Here is a 17,954-nt window from a genome sequence, read left to right as displayed (position 1 = left end):
GAGAGATGGTTCAGGGGTTAAGTGAGCTTAATGTACAAGCATAAGGGCCTGAGGGGGCCTGAAACAGCCAGATCCTATGTGAACAGTTGGCCTATACCTTGAGTCTTTTGAGCCCCCTAAACTCAAGAATTAGTAAAAACTCTGGGTATGGTGGCGCACGCCTGTAATTCCAGCACTCGGGAGGCAGAGGTAGGAGGATCGCGTGAGTTCGAGGCCACCCTGAGGCTCCATAGTGAATTCCATGTCAGCCTGAGCTAGAGCAAGACCCTACCTCAGAAAACAAAACAGACATCAACAACAACAAAAAAGAATTAGTAAAAATGTAGAAGAGACTAAAACCTAAAATATGGCCAGGTGAAAGAGCACAGGAGGGGAGCAGAGCAGCCAACGCTCCACTCCAGCCACCTGAGGCAAGGACGGGGTCTCTGCCGCAGGCAGGCCTACGGAGCAACACAGGGGCACACGCACGTGCATACACTGCTTACACACACACACATACACACACACAAGCAAAATGAGTGGGCTTCTATACCTAAGGGGAGAAGGGACGTCCCAATAGACATCCGTGCTCTCACCACAGCCAGTGCTCCTCTACAGACACAGAAAACAGAGGCACCATGTGTCCCACAGCTGCCTGTGGGGGTTCAAGAGCAGTCCCGGGGGAAGAGACCGTGGGGTGACCTATGGGAAGAGCGGAGACATTCTGCACCTTTACCAAACACAGAGAGGTAGAGCCACAGGCATCCCAGAGGCACCGCAGTTACACAGTCACACTGATGAAGACAATAAAGCCTAGAGAGGGGCAGAGACCTGCCTGGAGCCACACAGCAGGGCATTGTTGTCACCGACCCTGTGGCCCACCATTCTGGCAAAGGGCAGAGTTGCTGTGGGATCTGGGTGTCCACTGGGGCTCCTGAAACCTGCCCTGTCTAGGGAGTGGAAATTAGGCCCAATTTTTCTGCAGGTGAGTCAAGATGCAGCAGTGAAGGACCATCTTGTCAACTGACTTTATGGATAGATTCAGACGTTGGAGCGGAAACAGGAGGATGCAAGCTGAGTGCTTTCTTGTGCCAGCGAAGGGGGGAGGAGCTCTGCCACGCTCTCTTGGCCTGGGAAGTAAGAAGGAGGTAAACAAAGGCCAGAGTGCAGGTGGGCTCCAAGAAGCTACAGCGAGAGTGGAGTCTCTAACCTCAGAGGGATAGAGAAGGGCTCAGTGGGTAAAGTACACTTACAAGCATGAGGACCTGAGTTCGGATGCCCAGCACCCATGTAGAATGCCAGATGTGGTGAGGCGTGCCTATGATCCCAGTGCCGGGGAAGCAGAGATAGGGAGTCATCTGGGGGCTTCCAGGCTGTCTAGCCAAATGGATAAGCTCTGGATCGTGAGAGACCCTGTCTCAAAAGAAATATGGTGGCTGGAGAGATGGCTTAGCGGTTAAGGCATTTGTCTGCAAAACCGAAGGATTCCAGTTCGATTCTCCGGGACCCACAGAAGCCAGGTGCACAAAAGGGCGCATGCATCTGGAGTTCGGTTACAGTGGCTGAAGGCTCTGGCGTGCCCATTCTCTCCTTCTCTCTTTCTCTCTCTCTGCCTCTTTTTCTGTGTCAAGTAAATAAATAAAATATATTTAAAAAACAGAAATATGGGGGGACCTGAAGAGATGGCTCGGTGAAAGGCTTGTGGGTTCTATTCTCCAGGAACCACATAAAGCTGGATGCAAAGCGGTGCTTGTGCGTCACATGTGCACCCATTCACACACACACACACACACACACACACACACACACAATTAAAAACGAATGATGGCCGGGCGTGGTGGCACACGCCTTTAATCCCAGCACTCGGGAGGCAGAGGTAGAAGGATTGCCATGAGTTCAAGGTCACCCTGAGATGACAGAGTTAATTCCAGGTCAGCCTGGACCAGAGTGAGACCCTACCTCGAAAAACCAAAAAAAAAAAAAAAAAAAAAAACGAATGATGGACTGGAGAAATGGCTTAGCAGTTAAAGCCGGAGGACCCAGGTTCAATTCCCCAGGACCCACATAAGGCAGATGACCCGGATTCACCAGATGTACAGGTGGCGCATGTGTCTGAGTTTGTTTGCAATGGCCGGAGGCCCTGGAGAGGTCCTGGAGTACCCATTCTTTCTCACTCTACCTGAGTCTCTCTCTTTCTGTCTCTCTTTCTCTCTCTCTCTCAAATAATACATAAATAAAAATAAAGTATTAAGCCAGGCATGGTGGCACACACCTTTAATTCCTGCACTTGGGAGCAGAGGTAGGAGAATCGTTATGAGTTCGAAGCCACCCTGAGACTACATAGTGAATTCCTGATCAGCCTGGTCTACAGTGAGACCCTACCTCGAAAAACAAAAAGAATATGAAAAATGAGTGTAGTGGAGATCGATTGAGGAAGATACTCCATTGACCTATGCCCTCTACACCCCAGGGTCCCGACCTGTGACCAAAGGTGAGGCTGGCCCTGATTGCGACTGCAGTTATCCCAGTCGCCACCAGGTGGCGGGCCTGCCCAGTTCTAAAGGAATAGCTGCTGGGTGTTGGAATGATTCGGTTGGATGATGGATTTGCTTATTCATCCTTTATTTATTTCTCACTCGTCATTCATTCATGATTTCTTCACGTTTGACTCTCTCCACAGGTGCCAGCAGGCACGGCACTAGGCGTGGTCTGCACCGGGTGGGTGTTCAGGCGCCTCTCCTCTGGTACTCAGCAGCACCGCAGGCTATCTACAGCCAGACCCCTAATGGAGGCAGATGGCTGCGGACCAGGCTCGAAGCCACACGGCCTGCTTCCTGGGCCGCTTCCTGCTGCAGCCACGTGGCCCGGCGCCCCTTGTCCTTCATTTTGTAACACGGCCAGCAGGCAGTGGGCCCTGAGCGAGGTTTGGATCTCTTCCCATCTCCGTCTCAGGTCGCCCACAGTGGGTCTCAGGTGTAGCCGCACAGCAGTCCCCGGGGCCCACCGAGGTTTTTTTCAGTTCTCTTCTTCCTCCAACCAAGCTCAACCTCAAACCGCCAGCCTTAGCCCGCCTGCTTCCTGAGGCTCTGTCCTGACCGCTTTGCGCAGCGTGTCCAGAGGATGAACACCCGGAGAGGGCTGCGCCGGGGTCCCATCGCCTTTCCTCGACTCTCCGACCCCTCCCCGTGGACTCACGGGGCTTCTTGTGTGTTGGAAGCATCCACCCCTTTGGCTGCTGACAGGGCTACTTTCTTTCTTTTTTCCCTTATTTTTAATTTTTATTTATTTGAGAGAAAGACAGAGAGAGAATGGGAGCTCCAGCGCCTCCAGCCACTGAAAACAAACTCCAGGTGCATGCACCCACTTGTGTATCTGGCTTATGTGGGTGCTGGGGAATCGAACCAGGGTCTTTTGGCTTTGTAGGCGAACGCCTTAACCAGCCCTCCTCCTCCTTCTTCTTCTCCTCCTTTTTTTTGGGGGGGGGGTCGAGATAGGGTCTCACTCTAGCCCAGGCTGACCTGGAATTCACTATGTAGTCTCAGGCTAGCCTTGATCTCACGGTGTTCCTCCTACCTCTGCCTCTGGAGTGCTGGGATTAAAGGCGTGTGCCACCTTGCCCAGCTCCTTTTTTTTTTTTTTAAGTATTTATTTCACACAGCCAGGCATGGTGGTGCACATGGGAGGCAGAGGTAGGAGGACGGCTCTGAGTTCAAGGCCACCCTGAGACTACAGAGTGAATTCCAGGTCAGTCTGGGCTAGAGTGAAACCCTACCTCGAAAAATCAACCAAAACCTTATTTACTTAATTATGAGCTGAGAGACGAAAGAAGAGAGTATGGGTGTGCCAGGGCCTCTGCTTGCTTCTTTGAGCGTCTGGCTTTATGTGGGGACTGGGAAGTGAAGCCTGGGCCACCGGTCAGCTTTGCAAGCAAGTGCCTTTAACCATTGCGCCATCTCTTTAGACCCGCAAGATGATTCCCTTCTGAGAGCAGCCTTCGGAGGACAGGTGCTTCAGAACCTGACACAGGTGGTCCCCACGGACATGGCCTTCCTCACTCAGTGAAGGTGATTGCATGCAGTTATGCAAAGACAAGGCCACAAGAGCCACGGGCAAGGCAAGGTGGGGCAGGGCAAGCTGAAGAGCTCACAGAGAACGTGCGAAACTGGAGGAGCACCAGCCCATCCCGGTGAGGGTGGCTCCCTAAGACCTCTCGGGGTGCAACCTCGGTCCTCACTCTTTGAACAGGGTTACCCTGAGGCGTCCATGCCCAGCAGCTGGGAACCCTCAGGAAGAGCGCGGGCCACCACCGAGCCTGGCATCCCTTCTCCCATCTCCACTTCCCGGCAATGGGACCCCTTCCCTCAGCCAAGCCCCGGGCTCTCTGACTCACAGTATAGCTCAGCTGTAAGGCATCTGGCCATGCCCACAGCCTTGGCATCTGGCCTGCTTGCTGAACATGAAGGGCACCCTCCTGGGACCTTGCTAGCAGTCCTTCCATTAGGGTTCTGTTCACGGAACCCACCCCACTCTTCAGAAGTTCTCATCTGAGAAGTGGGGGGGGGAGGGGGAAGGGGGCAGGCCCGCCCCGCTGTGTGCCAGGTGGAGTGGGAGTCCCGATCTTATCAGCTCATCACATTCCAAGCATTCCCAGGGGGCAGAGTGGGGGGAAGGCAGTCCGAGCGGAAGAATGCTTCTGACTTCAATATCCTGGGTCTGTTTGCTCCCTCCCCCTGGCCTCCCAGCGCGAGGCTCCCTCCATTGCGGTCCTCCCCAGTTTTTCAGCCATGTTCTTCCTGCTACCCCCAGACTTCGTGGTGAGAGACGGACCATGTTCTGAGTTCCATGTGTCTACGTGTATTCCACCCTCTACCTGGCCAGGGCTCCCCCCATTCCTGGGACCCCTGGGTTCTAGAGTCCCAGTCTGCCCTCTAAACCCTTCCACAAGACGGAAGTATGGCTCTCTAACTACCCAGATTTATCCCCAGAGCCTCCTTCTATTGGTTAAATTTGAGGTCAGCCCCCTGTTTCCCACCCACACCCCAAGCTCTGGGTACTCCGACAAAGTTGTCCTGAGCCTAGAACAATCACATATATGGCTGTTGGCCTCTGGCCACATCTGGAATCCTGACCACAGTGCAGTGGCTGAGGGCAGGGGCCCCCAGCATGAATTCTAGGCTAGGTTCTGCTCTTAGCTTGCTGAGTGACCCCGGGGCTATTTGCTGTCCTGCTCGGAGCCTCAGCATCTCTGAGCAATGACAAGATGGATTGGTGGTCTACTCCAGAGCCAACGGGGCGCACCCAGCAATCCTGGCCTAGGCTGGAGATTTGACCATCTTTTTCTTTTTTTTTTTTTTTTTTTTTTTTGGTTTTTCAAGGTAGGGTCTCACTCTGGCCCAGACTGACCTGGAATCCACTATGTAGTTTCAGGGTAGCCTTGAACTCACAGCGATCCTCCTACCTCTGCCTCCCGAGTGCTGGGATTAAAGGCGTGCGCCACCACGCCCGGCTCCATCTTTTTCTTTTATCTTGCTTTGTTTTCAAAATAAATTTTATTTATTTATTTTCAAGGAGAGGGAGAGAAAGAAGCCCCTGGAAGCAGCAGGGCCTCCTGCCACTGCTGGTGAACTCCGGATGCCTGTGACACTTCGGTGCGTGTGCCTCCAACCCCAGCTATGCCTTTCTTTTTAGTATTTTATTTTTATTTATTTGTTAGAGAGAAAGAGGCAGAGAGAGTGTGTTGCAGTCAGGCTAGCATTGCTGGTAGAAATTGCCCAACCAAGAGCAGCTTGTGGGGAAAAGAGGTTTTTTTGGCTTACAGGCTCCAGGGGAAGCTCCACGATGGCAGGGGAAAACGATGGCATGAGAAACGATGGACATTACCCCATGGCCAACATAAGGTGGACAACAGGAACAGGAGAGTATGCCAAACACTGGCTTGGGGAAACTGGCTATAACACCCATAAGCCTGCCCCCAAGAATACACCACCTCCAGGAGGCTTTAATTTCTAATTGCCACCAGCTGGGGTCCTAACATCCAGAACACCTAAGTTTATGGGGAACACCTGAATCAAACCACCACATTCCGTCCCTGGCACTCATAAACTGATAGTTTATAAATAAATTGATAAAATGCAATGCATTCATCCAACTTTAAAATTCTTCATAGTTTTTTGTTTTATCAATTCCAACGATGTTTCTACATCCCCATAGTCAAGGTCTTTTAACTGAGCCATAATACCAAAAAATAACCTAAAAAAAATCCATAATGGCACAGAATAAACATACTACAAAAGATGGCACTGGGCATCGCAAAGAATTACTCAAGCAATACATGATTTAAATAGGTCAAACAACAAACTATGTAGCTCCAAGTTCAACAACTCTAGCAAGTGACAAATATCTCAACTCCAATAATTCTAACCAGTAATAAGTCTCTGGGAGTTCCAATTCTGCCCCTCCAGCTAGGCTACTCACAGTCCTGGAAAACTTCATCAGGGCCGGCAGCTCCTTAGCAGCCATCTCATGGTCCTGACATTTACACTGGGTCTCCACTGCAAGCCACGGTTCATCCTCATGGCCCCATGGGGTCTCCATGCAGGCAACCAGCAAACCTACTTCACACTGTCCATGGCCATTTCCAAAACACAAGACCATGTTGCAAACTCAATGACCCTTTCCTGCATTTTTTATACTCCATAATACCAGGTAGGGTGCCAATTTGTTAATCCAGGGGGAAATAAAGCAAACTGAAGAACAGGACACTTCTTGAGCACTCAGCCCCTTCAAAAGAGTCTACATTCTTCCTGTTGTCACAGTGCAGGTCAGCTGGCCCAATCTCAAAGGTTGTAATCTCTCAATTGCAGCTGAATGGGCAGCAGTTCACCCAAAGATTTTTCTTTCTGTGCCATATCCCTCTGTTTATACCAGTTCATTTCTACACAAAGCAACCCTGCACAACTTCTCAGGACATGGGCATTACAGCAAGCTTCTCACGCAAACTGCTAGCCCAGTCCAAGCAAAGCTCTTTCTCACCCTCATAAGGCAAACCTCACAGTCCATAGTTCTTACTGCATTCAGATCTTTCAACTCTGACCAGAATAGTCCATCAAGCTGTACTTATAGCACTGCAAAGCATCTTTTAGGTCAAGGTTTCAAACTCTTCCACATTCCTCTTGAAAATCAGCTCCAAAAGGCCAAAGCCACACAGTCAGGTGTCTAGCAGCAATCCCACTCCTCGGTACCACTTTACTGTTGCAGTCTGGTTTGCATTTCTGGTAGAAATCACCCAACCAAGAGCAGCTTGTGGGAAAAAGAGGTTTATTTTGGCTTACAGGCTCTAGGGGAAGCTCCACAATGGCAGGGGAAAATGATGGCATGAGCAAAGGGTGGATATCACCCCCTGGCCAATATAAGGTGGACAACAGGAACAGGAGAGTGTGCCAAACACTGGCATAGGGAAACTGGCTATAACATCCATAAGTTTACTCCAACAATATACCACCTCCAGGAGGCTTTAATTTCCAATTGCCATCAGCTGGGGACCTAGCATCCAGAACATCTAAGTTTATGGGGGACACCTGAATCAAACCACCACAGAGAGAGAGAGAGAGAGAGAGAGAGAATGGGCGCACCAGGGCCTCTAGCCACTGCAAACGAACTCCAGATGCATGTGCCCCCTTGTGCATCTGGCTTTCGTGGGTCCTGGGGAATCTAACCTAGTCTTTTGGCTTTGCAAGTGAGTGCCTTGTTGCAGTACTTCATGCCCCAGGCTTCAGACCCAACAAGTGGATCTGTGAAGAGAAACTAAAATGTATACATGCCTTACACATATACACTATATATTATATACACACACACCACACCACACACGCCATATACCTCAAAAAAAACCTACCCCCCAAAAATTCCATATCATATATACGCACACATATACACAATTCATAACACATACGTACCACATATATGCACATACCACACATACACAATATCCAACACATTACATACACCATGTCACTTACACACTCCACACACAACACATTATATACACCCCCCCACATTACACTTATTCATATGCCACGTGCATAACAAACGTATACACCTCACACACACTACACCACACATTCACACTACTTATCCACATACATACATATGATACATGCCACATAGCCACACTAAACACACACGCCAAACACACTACACAAAAAAAAACACATGCGTCATGCTGGAAAGATGGCCCAGCAGTTACAGGCACTTGCTTGCAAAGCCTGATGGCCTGGGGTTGATTCCTCAGGACCCACAGAAAGCCAGATGCACTAAGTGACACATGTGTCTGACATTCATCTGCAGAGACACAAGGTCCTGGCGTGGTCATACTCACTCTCTTTCTGATGGCTTCTTTCTCTCTAAAATAAATAAATGAAATATTGCTTTAAAAATATATATGTATATCACCAGGCATGGTGGCAAATGACTTTAATCTCAGCACTTGGGAGGCAGAGTTATGAGGATCATCATGAATTCAAGGCTGTCCTGAGACTACATAGTGAATTCCAGGTCAGCCTGGACTAGAGTGAAACCCTACCTCAAAAAAATAAACAAACAAACAAAAACATATATCATCTGGATATGGCAGCACATGCCTTTAATCCCAGCACAAGGGAGGCAGAGAAAGGAGGATCACCATGAGTTTGAAGCCAGCCTGAGACTACATAGTAAACTCCAGGTCAGCCTGGGCTAGAGCGAGACCCTACCTCAAAAAACTCGAAAACAAACAAAAACAAAAACCACATAAAACCATAAACATACTTCACCCACATATATAATATGCTACCAGACTCAATGGTGACATGTTAAAAGCTTTCCTGCTAAGATCAGGAGCCAGACAAGGATTCCACTGTCACCACTTCTGTCCATCACTTCACTAGAGGCCTCAAACAGCATAAGAAGACATAAAATTCACAAGAATTTACTCAAATGGCATAAATTGCCAGCCCCAGTACCCTGTAAAGCCAGATGTACAAAGTGGCACATGGGTCTGGAGTTGGTGGGCAAAGGCAAGAGGTCATGATGAGCTCACTCTCTCTCTCTCTCTCTCTCCCTCCCTCTTTGAAAAAAAATATATTTTTGTTTGTTTGTTTTTTTTGAGGGAGGTTCTTGGGTCTTGCTGTATCCAGGCTGGCCTGGAATTCACTATGCAGTCTCAGGGTAGCCTTGAACTCATGGAAATCCACCTACCTCTGCCTCCCCAGTATGGAATTAAAGGTGTGTGCCACTATGCCCGGCTAAATAAAATATTTTTTAAAAAGAGTCAAGAAAGACTGAGTGTACATCTTGATCATACAAATAAACAACCACCACCCCCCAGCACACCAGGAGGCACAAGCTGTAGATAACTTATTTATGCCAATGAATAATGACACTGAAAATGTATCCAGTTATATCAGAAATACCAGACACATGAATGAACTTATCAACTGTTCCTGCCTGAAAACCCCTCACCTGGGACTATAAAAGGAGGAGCAGCCAAGATTGAATCACATCAGGCGCATCTAGTCACTCGTCACAACCCTCATCTAGGAAATCCTCCACAGCGGGACTCCTGCCTCTGTCCCGAGATTTCAGTTTGAGCCCCATTTCTCCTGCCCATGACACTCACCCCACTTAAACTGACCCTGGAATAGCCTGTGTCACACAGACCAGCAAGAGCTCTGCACATGGACAGCTCTGGGCCTGCCATTTGTAAGATTTCTTGTCTGGTCCCCTCTAGACCTTTTCTTGTACCTGCATTGATTCCCAAGGACGCGCATAAAGACAGATGCACAAAGTGGTGCATGCATATGGAATTCGTGTGCAGTGGCAGGAGGTCCTGGCACGTCCATACGTACTTTCTTTCTGTTTCTCTCTCACACACAAATAAATAAGTTAAAAATATATATATATATTTTTGGTTTTTCGATGTAGGGTCTCACTCTAGCCCAGGCTGACCTGGAATTCACTATTTAGTCTCAAGGTGGCCTCGAACTCACAGCGATCTTCCTACCTCTGCCTCCCGAGTGCTGGGATTAAAGGCGTGTGCCACCAAGCCCGGCAAAAATATTTTTTAAATACAAGAAAGTGAAAGTGGGTGCATAGACAGTAGATGCAGCTTGGTTGGTAGGGTGTCTGCCTAGCATGCATAAAGCCCTGGGTGCAGACTCCAGCACCCCACAGACCAGGAATTGTAGCACACATCTGTAATTCTAGCACTTTGGATGTGGGGACAGAAGGATCAAAATTCAAAGCCATCCTCCTCAGTTAGACAGCATGATTCTGTCTCAAAAAGAAGGAGGTGGTTGTAGCTGGGCGTGGTGGCGCATGCCTTTAATCCCAGAACTTGGGAGGCAGAGGTAGGAGGATCGCTGTTAGTTCGAGGCCACCCTGAGACTCCATAGTGAATTCCAGGTCAGCCTGGGCTAGATTGAGAACCTACCTCAAAAAAAAATAAATAAATAAATAAAATAAATAAATAAAAAAAAAAGGAGGAGGAGGAGAAGAGGAAGAAGAGCCAGGCATGGTGGTGAACACCTTTAACCCCAGCACTTAGGAGGCAGAGGTCAGTGGGTTGCCATGAGTTTGAGGCCATCCTGAGACTTCATAGTGAATTCTAGGTCAGCCTGGGCTAGGGTGAGACCCTACCTCAAAAAAAAAAAGAAATAAAATAATTTATTTATTTGAAAGAGAGAAAGAGGTGGAGAGAGAGAATGGGTGCACCAGGGCCTCTAGCCACTGGAAATGAACTCCAGATGCATGCGCCACCTTGTGCATCTGGCTTTACGTGGGTTCTGAGGAATCGAACTTGGGTTGTTAGATTTCACAGGCAAGCACCTTAACCGCTAAGCCGTCTATTCAGCCCTGGGGATAGGAAAAAAATTTGTCCAGAACATGCAAAAACTCTTATATATCAATAAGAATGACACAGACAAATCAACAGGAGTGGACAGGAGATTTGAATGGGGGACATCACAAACAAGGCTTTCCAAATGCCCTGTCCTTGTATGGGAATGTGTTCAATATTGTCACCAGGGAATGGAAAACCTCAATGACCAGCCGTGAAAAGAACCAATGCTACCAAATATTGGCAGGACAGGAAGCAATCAGCATTCTTGTGCCCAGCGGTGGAAATGGGACTGGCATACTGCTTTGAAAAGCTTATGACAACGTCAACTAGAGCAGAACATTTGCAGTTCTCTATGGTCCAGCAGTTCCACTTCTGGGCGTGTAGCCAACAGAAAATCACCAATAATACTCGGGAAGACACGTACAGGAATATTTCACTGTAACGCTGTTATCAATACTCAAAATTGAAAAACAGCAATAAGCAAAGAGAGCCCAAATGCCCAACACCTGTGGCTGCTTACGTGGTGGCATATTCCCGTGATGGCCTACTGTACGGCCGTGCAAAGGAAGGGCAGCTACCAGAGGCATCATGAATCACAACTGTATTGACAGAAACTTCAAAACAGGCATCACTAATCAACACCGGTAGAATTGAGGAGGGCAGTCACTATGGTGGTCTGATTCAGGTGTCTCCCATAAACTTATGTGTTCTGAGGGCTTGATCCCAAGCTGATGGCAATTTGGGAATTGGAACCTTGCTAGAGGAGGTGTGTTATTGGGGGCGGGCTTATGGGTGTTATAGCCAGCTTTCCCCTCATCAGTGTTCGGCACACTCTCCTGCTGCTATTGTCTACCTGATGTTGACCAGGAGGTTATGTCCACCCTCTGCTCAAGCCACATTTTCTCCTCCCATCATGGTGCTTGGCCTCTAGTCTGTAATCAAAATAAACTCTTTCCTTCTACAAGCTGCTTTTGGTCAGGTGCTTTCTGGCAGTAACAGGAAGGTAACCAGAATATTAGAATTGCTACCAGAAGTGGGGGGGGGGGTCATTACTGCTACAAACCTGACTGTTTGGCTTATGGTCTTTTGCAACTAATTTGCAGGAGGAATGTGGAAGGATTTGAAACCTCGGTCTAAGAGACACCTTGCAGTGCTCTATGTAGAGCTTTGTGAATTATCCTGGTCAGACTTGAAAGACCTAAATGCGATATGAAGCACGAACTGTGAGGTTTGGTTTATAAAGGGAAGAAAGAGTTTTATTGGACTAGGCTAGAAGCAGTCTATGTGTGAGATTTGTTGTGTTCCGCCTGCCTGTGACCTGAGAACTTACGCAGGGTTGCTTTGCAACATAGAAATGGACTGGTATGAGCAGATAAATATGGCACAGAAAGAAATGGAAAAAAAAAATGGTTTCTTTTTTTGAGATAGAGTCTCATTGTAGCCCAGGCTGATCTGGAATTCACTATGTAATCTCAGGGTGGCTTTGATCACACAGTGATCCTCCTACCTCTGCCTCTCAAGTGCTGGGATTAAAGATGTGCACTACCATGCCTGGCAAAATGAAAAGTTTTACACTGAAACTGCTGCCCATTCACCTGCAATTGTTTGGGAGATTACAACTATTGAGATCAGGCCAGCTGGTCTACACTGAGACAGCAGTAAGCAAATACAGACTCTTTTGAAAGTAGGCGGCCTACTCTTCAAAGTCAGATTTATTTCCCACTGAATTAACAAATTTGGTAGCCCACCTGGTACTGCTGTGGTGTAAGAAAAGTGCAGGAAGAGAAGGTCATTGAATTTGCAACATGGTTTTTGGTTTTTGGTAATGGTCATGGGCAATATGTAGCAAGACTGTTGGAAATCCTGTGTGGAGACCTGATGGAACCATTAGGATGAATTGTGGATTGCAATGCCAGGACTGTGAGTCAGCCACCAAGAAGAGCTGCTGGCTTTGGAAGGACTGTCCCCCAGGCTGTGAACAGTCCAGCTGGAGGAGGGGAACTGGAACTCTAAAAACTTGTCACTGGCTAACGTTGTGGGACTTTGGGCTACAGAATTTTATGTTGATCCTGTTTGTTTTAGATCTTGTATGAATTCATTCTTTCCTTGCTATGCCCAGTGCTATCTTTTGCAGCATGAATGTCTATCCTGAGACAGTATGTTTTTTGGTTTTATAGACAAACAAGAAATCTTGGACTATGGGATTTTTTTGTTTGTTAAATTTTATTTATTTATTTATTTATTTTAATTTTTTAGCCGGGCGTGGTGGCGCACTCCTTTAATCCCAGCACTCGGGAGGCAGAGGTAGGAGGATCACCATGAGTTCAAGACCACCCTGAGACTACAGAGTGAATTCCCGGTCAGCCTGGACCAGAGTGAGACCCTACCTCGAAAAACAAAACAAAAAAAAATTTTTTTTAAATTTTTTGTTTCATGTTTATTTATTTGAAGGTGACAAAGAAAGAGGCAGAGAGAGAGAGAGAGAGAGAGAGAGAGAGAGAGAGAATGGGCACGCCAGGGCCTCCAGCCACTGCAAACGAACTCCAGACAGGTGCACCCACTTGTGCACCTGGCTAACGTGGGTCCTGGGGAATCGAGCCTCAAACCGGGGTCCTTAGGCTTCACAGGCAAGCGCTTAACCACTAAGCCATCTCTCCAGCCCTGTTTGGTTTTTGAGTTATGGTCTCACACTAGCTCAGGCTGACCTGGAATTCACTCTGTAGTCTCAGGGTGGCCTTGAACTCAGAGCTTTCCTCTTACCTCTGCCTCCTGAGTGCTGGGATTAAAGGCATGAGCCACCACACCCTGCTAACTATGGGAATTTTTTTAAATTAATTTTTAAAATTAATTTATTTTTTATTGACAACTTCCATGATTGTAAACAATATCCAATGGTAATTCTCTCCCCCCCACTTTCCCCTTTGAAACTCCACTCTCCATCATATCCCCTCCCCCTCTCAATCAGTCTCTCTTTTAGTTTGATGTCATGATCTTTTCCTCCTATGATGATGATCTTATGTAGGTAGTGTCAGGCACTATGAGTTCATAGATATCCAGGCCATTTTGTGTCTGGAGGAGCATGTTGTATGGAGTCCTGCCCTTCCTTTGGCTCTTACATTCTTTCTGCCACCTCTTCTGCAATGGACCCTGAGCCTTGGAAGGTGTGATAGAGATATTGCAGTGCTGAGCACTCCTCTGTCACTTCTTCTCAGCACCATGATGCCTTCTGAGTCATCCCAAGGTCACTGAAAAGAGAAGCTTCTGTAACCAAAAGTGAGAGTAGCATTAATATATGAGTATAAACATTAAGAGAAGTGCTTACTGGGCAGTTTGGTGAGCATAGTATATACATTTAGCCAGACAGCAGCAGACATTACACCCCTAGGGATCATGACTACCCCTCTTGTAGGTTTTCAGTATTAGGGATGTATTCCTTCCCATGGAGCGGGCCTCCAGTCCAATTAGAGGGCAGTTGGTTTCCCCCATAACAGATGTGTCACTATTGTACCCGTTGGCTCATTTGGCCTGGCTGGCCAGTTATAAGGTTTGCAGTGTCCACTGTTGAGTATCTTCACTGGTGATTTCTCTCTCTCCCATCGAACTGCATGCAGAATGGCTTTTCCCAGCATTCTGTCAGCTGGTCTTCATGGAGGAGGTTTTCAACTCAGTTCCAGCAGGATTTTTCAGTGACCTTACAGCCCAAGTATGTGGAGTCTTCAGTAATAGGGTCTTACTATCTATTCCTGGTGGGAAAACAAGGACCTCAGCAATGGCCTGTAATGTTTTGGGGGTATCAGTGACCCCCCTGGCCAACAACTCACTGGAAGGTATCTCATCCCTGGCACTGAAAATTGTCTAGTAACAATCTATGGCTCCTGAGTGTTCCATTGTCCAAAAAAGTACATTTCCATATGATTTATTTATATCTTCAGATTTTGATTAGCCCTCCCTCCACCTTTCCTTTACTCAATCTCTTCCCCTGACCTTTCTTAGGTCTTTTCACCCCCATTAATCTATTCCTCTATTTACATATATACAATACCAACCTAGTAAGTCCCCCTCTCTCTTCCTTTCTATTCCCTTTACATCTCCTTACTAGCTTACTGGCCTCTGGTGCCGAGTTTTCTTCTTACTCACAGAGAAGTCCAATCATGTGTAGCTAGAATCCACATAGTACTGTGGGGACTTTTAAGGTTGGACTAAATGCATTGCGTTTTATATCATGGATGGTTATCAGTTTATAGGTGCCAGGGGTAGAATGTGGTGATTTGGATTAGGTGTGCCCAATAAACTTATGTGTTCTGAATGTTTGATCCCTAGCTGGTGGCAATTTGGGAACTGGAGCTTCCTGGAGGCAGTGTATGTTGGGGGTGGGCTTATGGGTGTTATAGCCAGCTTCCCTTTGTCAGTGTTTGGCACTCTCTCCTGCTGCTATCCACCTGATGTTGGCCAGGAGGTGATGATCACCCTCTGCTCATGTCATTGCTTTTCCTGCCATCATGGAGCTTCCCCTTGAGTCTGTAAGCCAAAATAAACCCTTTCCTCCCACAAGCTGCTCTTGGTCGGGTGTTTTGTGGCAGCAAGGAGAAGTGACCGCAGAGGTGAATGCAACAGTGACCTTCAGGAAGGTAGAGATTATCAGGTGATAGGAGACTTAGAGGATGCTAAAACTATTTTATTTCTTGACTTGAGTTCATTTTGTTTTGTTTTGTTTTTCAAAGTAGGGTCTCACTCTAGCCCAGGCTAACCTGGAATTCACTATGTAGACTCAGGATGGCCTCAAACTCACAGCGATCCTCCTACCTCTGCCTCCCGAGTGCTGAGATTAAAGGTGTGTACCACCACACCCAGACTGACCTGAGTTATGAACACTCATGTGTGATCATTTTGTGAAACTTCATTCACTGTTCTGGTTTATGTCATACCTCAACAAAACGTTTAAACTAAAAGAAAAAACACACAATATAAACCAGTGGCCCAGAGAGACTTATTACCCTGTCCAGAGTCACACAACTCTGAGATGGGAAATTATAAGTCCCTGGGTTCTTATTGCTGTTTTTAAAATATTTATTTATTTGAGAGAGAGAGGCGGGGGGAGAATATGGGCTCACCAGGGCCTATTGCCACTGCATAACCACTTTGTGCATCTAGTTTTATGTGAGTCCTGGGGAATTAAACCTGGGCCATTAGGCTTTGTAAGCAAGTGCTTTTATCCACTGAGCCATGTCTCCAGCCCCTTGGGTTCTCATTTCTGCTGGGTTCCTCTCTCTGTAAGGCTCTAAGCAGGTCACTTTCCTGTGGCCCTATCTGTGTAGAGAGGGGAGGGAAAAAAAAAAAAAAAAACCACGGGCACATTTGCTATGGTAAAAGCCAGCGGCATAATTTCTCTGAGGGAGATAGCTCAGCTGAGAAACACCTCGCTGGGCTTTCATTGGAAAGAGAGTGTGAGAGACAGGCAGGTCAAGCCATAGCCTGGGAGCATTGCGGCTTCCAGAGAACACCTGCCCCAGTCCTTGGAGACAGGTGTGGAGAGAGATGGAAGCCCAGCAAAGTGCGGAGGCTGGGCGGCAGGGAGGCGGCTGGAGTCTGCTCTCGGCCCTCCCTCCCCCTCCCCCCCCCTCCCCGCTAGTCAGGAATGACAGCTGCCCTCACTGCCTTAGGTGATGAAACCCAGTGTTTCAGGAGAATTAAAAGGCAGGGGTCGCATTCCACACCTGGCCTGACAGAGTTCAGAGCCATCAGGTGACTCAAGTCAGGTGAGAGGCAGACCAGCGGAAGATGCCACAAAGTTGGCCAAAGGAAGAGAAAGCAGGAGAGTCGTGAACCCTGGAGTGAGAGCAAAGGCAGGGTGACCCTGGAGGTGTGGATAGAACAGGACAGAAGGACTCTACAGTGTGTCGACTCAAGTAAACAGCCGCTCAAGGGACCTGGGTGACAGGCCCTTGAGTTTCATGAAGCAGCAGCTGGGAGATTAGATGTGGTCCCAGGTCCACCCAGCTCAGTAAACTTTCCCTATGACCCTTCCTCACTGCCCAGGACTGGGGGTCAGCTGCTCTAGCCAGACAAGAACACACGTACAACCTGACCTTGGATGGAAGGGCTCTGACTCCTTTCCTACAAAAGCAAGGGGTCAATGCAAGACCCAGTCCCCAAGGAGAGTCAGCTGGCCCTGAGCAGTGAGGAAACAACTAAGTCAGCAAGTCAGGGGGCAACCTGGGGTAGCTATACGGAAGCCAGTGAGGTGAGCAGAGGAGAAGGATTGGTACCAATGATGCCATATCTGCTGGATTCTAACATCTAAAAATTATTTTTATTTGAGATTGAGAGAGAGATAGAGAGAGAGCGAGGGAGAGAGGAGAAATGAGAATTGGTGCTCCAGGGCCTCAGCCACTGCAATTGAACTCCAGTTGCTTGCGCCACCTAGTGGGCATGTGCGACCTTGCACTTGCCTCACCTTTGTGTGTCTGGCTAACTTGAGATCTGGAGAGTTGAACACGGGTCCTTAGGCTTCACAGGCAAACACCTTAACCACTAAGCTATCTCTCCAGCCCAGATTCTAACATTTGTGTCCCCTGGGGACCTCAGCTCTCACAGCGGAGACACCAGCGTAACAGAGGCCTTTAAGCTATAATCAGGAAATCATGGGTACCTCTCCATTGAGGGGCATGTGACTGAGAGGTCACAAAGTGGAGGACTCAGTGCCAGAGCCCCACGTGGACTGGCTCACCTGTGGTCAGGAGCTTCCAGTTGGTGTGAGGTGAGGGGCTGCAGGGATGGACATAACCTCTAGGGAGATAGGGCCTCTTCAAGAACCATCTCCAAATGCCACTTCAAATACCCTCACGGGAGACGCTATCCCATCCCCATTCTACGTTCTCAACTACACAGAACACACCGAGGCACTTCAGTAGGGGGTCTCCCCACCTAGTGATGACTGCCATGGCAGATGAGCTCAGGGTCTCCTCTCAGGCACCAGCCAGGGCTTTGTACAGGGCAGTTGCTCACTGTCACTTTGGGGGGTGGGGAGAATGCAGGGGTGAACCCAAGGCCTTCTGTATGCTTGGCATATGTGCAACCCTGAGCCCCTACCAGGACTTTT

This window comes from Jaculus jaculus, chromosome 9 (assembly GCF_020740685.1).
Source record: "Jaculus jaculus isolate mJacJac1 chromosome 9, mJacJac1.mat.Y.cur, whole genome shotgun sequence".
In the NCBI taxonomy this organism is placed as follows: Eukaryota; Metazoa; Chordata; class Mammalia; order Rodentia; family Dipodidae; genus Jaculus; species Jaculus jaculus.
This window is presented reverse-complemented; position numbering follows the sequence as displayed.